Source organism: Otolemur garnettii, unplaced genomic scaffold (genome assembly GCF_000181295.1).
Source record: "Otolemur garnettii isolate 467f Iridium unplaced genomic scaffold, OtoGar3 scaffold00033, whole genome shotgun sequence".
NCBI lineage: Eukaryota > Metazoa > Chordata > Mammalia > Primates > Galagidae > Otolemur > Otolemur garnettii.
Window position 1 is genome coordinate 3,381,604 of NW_003852428.1, and position 3,546 is coordinate 3,385,149.

The 3,546-nt window shown below is 44.2% G+C and overlaps 1 pseudogene; it reads right to left on the bottom strand.

Moving 5' to 3' along the window:
• LOC100942823 overlaps positions 1–774 on the bottom strand; it is a 1,377-nt pseudogene extending 603 nt beyond the window's left edge.
• Between the last annotated feature and the right edge of the window lie 2,772 nt (positions 775–3,546).

The window sequence follows — 3,546 nt, forward strand, 5'->3', positions numbered from 1 at the left end:
GAAGTTCCCATTGGCACCGTCCTGGAAGGTCTTATCATCTGAGCCCTTCTTCTTCCTCTTCCCACCCACCAAGGAGGGTGGGACCTTCTTCTTTGCCTGAGGGGCTCTGCTGCCCCTCTCGCCGCTGGCTACGCTGTCCTGGGATGACATCTGCAGGTCACCCTCCAGGTTGAGGATGTGCAGCTCTCTGGCCTTTTTGTCTTCCTCACCCTGGTCCTGGTGCTGGTCCCTGGGCCTCCGCTGCTGCATGATGCTCAAGTGGTTCTGCACCTTGTTGCTCCTCCCCGCTTTCCCACCCTCCTCAGCAATGGGTGTGTGGTGCCGGGCCAGTGGCGTGAAATTGTACCATTCGTACACCGGGAAGGCCTCGAAGGACCCGTCAGGGCACTGGGTGAAAATGTAGTAGGATGCGTTCTCTGTCACGCCTCCCCTCTTTATGCCTTTGAACTTTCGGCCTGATTCGCCGCTGACTTGGAGCAGCCAGGGCTGGTCCTCGGCCCGGAAACCTTGGAGGCCAATGCCATCCTTCTTCCCCGCAGCCTCGTCTCCCAGCTTGCGGCTGAACTTGGTGCCTGCACCTGACCGGGTCATCTCTACCTCTTGGTAATTTTTCATGTCGCTCAAGTCCCGCTCCAGTCGAGCCTGACTCCAAGTAGCAAAATTGACTTTATCAGCTGCATTAAATGCCATTATGCTATATTTTTTGTTCGAGTTCTTGGGAACACGAACAGTGCACTCCGTGACAGCCTGGTTCACAGGGCCTGGGGTCGCCATGAGCAATGGTGAGTTCAGGTCCAATCTGACAAGATTTTTCTTATCTCTCCCCGAAGTTCACGTCCTTCAGTCCTGCGGAAGCCGCCTTCTTGGTGTCCGGTCTGTGGCGACGAACCAGGACCCCAACCCCAGACAGCTCCAAAAGCAGCACTAGGCCAGATCCCTCCCCGCCTTCTCCTAACCTGGAGGTGAAACTTTCCCTCCCTGAGTCTCGATGGCAACTGCCTTGGAGGTTGTGAACTGTTTCGCTCCTGCCTCTCACTGGAGAAGGAAGCACCAGCCGAGTCTGAGACAAATGAACCAGCTTCTGGCTTCTGACTTGCTTATATAGCTGGCGAGGACACGCCTCCCTGACGTCAGCACACACGCCCAATCTCAGGGCTTCTGGGATTGAACAGCCTCTGGGTAGAACAGTGATTGAAGTCCTTTCGGATGACTGTGTCTTTCCCAAACAGTACTTTGCTATTCCTAAGACACAGTAGTCGACAGTGGCCCATAATATAAGACTTTTAAACATTTAATAGTAAGGTAAAGCCTTTTTTTTTTTTTTAAATAATCTTATAGGAAAAGAAATAAACTTTGTGTTTAGTGGAATGTGTCACATAACAGACGTGGTTGCCTCTGGTTTAAGTATCCTTTTGGAAATGATCCCTGTCCTAGCTGTGCCAGAGGCTGCTGGTACTCCATCTTCATGCATTCGGCACTTCCAGCGCACTGGGACGTCTACCTGCACACAGCTGCAGCCCTTTGCCTGAAGGTGCTCTCTGGCTAGAAATGCTCACACCCAGGGCTGCCAGGAAGTGCCAGCCCCAGCACCCCGCAGGTCCCCCGGCCAGTGACTGCTCTCGTATAAATTCTCAGCTCTCTTGGATCCCACGGCTGCCTTTGAAATTAGCATTTTACACTGGGTGTCTGAGTTCCTCCGAGTTGGATTACAATTTGGCATAACTTGCTTGATAATGACTCATTTACTGGCCACTTTTCCTTCTCTGTCCCCTTTCTTTACTCCCAACCCTGTTAATCTAGGATCAGCTCCAAAATAAACTACATATACGTGGAAAAAAAAATAGCTGATGGAGAAACAGAGAATAGTTGTAAATTTGTAAATTAATGAGCTACAAGAGGCACAGCAACAAAGTACAACTTGCGTTCTCATTTGGATCCCTGTTGCAAACAAACAATGGTTATATATTTCAGGGAGAATGGGCAACAACATTTGAAAGCTCTTTCTCTTGGATGGCAACATCCACTCCAAAGGTAGAAGACTCCTTAAGGAAGTTTGTAAATTCCTCTTGGTAGTGTCTCTCTAGATTTATCCTGCAGATAACTTTAATTTTGGCTGTTCCTTTGATCAATCACTTTGAGTCTTAGCATTTCTTCTTTCTTCTTTTTTTTTTTTTTGGTGGGGGCTGGGTTTGAACCCACCACCTCTGGCATATGGGGCCGGTGCCCTACTCCTTTGAGCCACAGGCACTGCCCTTAGCATTTCTTCTTTCCATATTCTCTATATTGTTGAAATTTTTAAAAAATTTTACTATAAAATAGAACTTTCAAACTCTGTAAAAAGGGTCTCTATAAAATGGCTTATGGGGTGGCACTGTTGTCATCTCCAGCAATGGTTTGTACATCAATGTCATTCAACTGTTCTCAGAAAGTTATCAACATATTTGTTCCACTGATGTCTCCTATTTCTGTCAAAAATTTTAGAAACATTATTTATATGAAATTTTTTGAGACAGGTTCTATCTCTGTCACCTTGATTGTAATACAGTGGTGAAATTATAAGTCACTATAACTTCAAACTCCTGGGCAAAAGTGATCCCGGTGGGTCAACCCTCCTGAGTAGCTAGGACTACAGACATGCACCACCATGCCTGGCTAATTTTTTTTTCCATTTATTTGTGGAGAAGGGGTCTTGAACTCCTGGCCCCAATTAGTTCTCTCCGTCTTAGCCTTCCAAAGTGTTAGGAACTATAAAACTTTATAAATCTGTCATTTTAATTGTAAGAGAAATAGCATGAATTAGCTATGCTCAGTCTACCACATTGAACCCAAAGTCTTATTCAATCCACAGTTATATATAGACATATAGATATTTTATCCATATATTTACAAAAGTTCTTTCTTTTCAATTTTCTACTTTTTAAAACTTATTTTCTAAAAATCCATGATAAAAATGTCTTCTTTCACTAACAATTGTTGCAGATGGTCTTCAAAAAGGGCTGCTATCCACTCTCCTTCTTCCCCATATATTCATGCCCCTCCTCAAATGAAGAAGCATTTTTGTTTTCTCCATTCTGAAAATTGGCTGCTACATAAGAAATGTGTTCAGCTATGATTTAATAATAATAATAAAAAGGAATGTGTTTACCTTTAAGTCCACTATAGTGTGAGCTGTGCCAATCTTACTCCCATGTGGAGAAGTCACCCATTCAGAGAATGGCAAGACCTGACTAGCCTATAGCTATTTTTACTCTTCCTTCTGAAGCACCAGCCTTCTAAATAGAGAAGCTATCTTAAATATTCTCACCTCAGCAGTCACTACGAGAAGCCAAAGCACAATCCAGATCGCTGAACCTGGGAAATGATAAATTTTTATTATTTAGAGATCCTTTATTTAGGGAGGTTTTTTTTTTTGTTTTTTTGTTTTTTTCTGTCATGGCATTAAATAGCAACAATTAGGGTTGTTGTTAATTGCATTTGCTATTGATTCTAGAGTAATATGGAAAAACAGTGATAGAGTAAGCATATCTCCTTCACTTCTAAAATTAT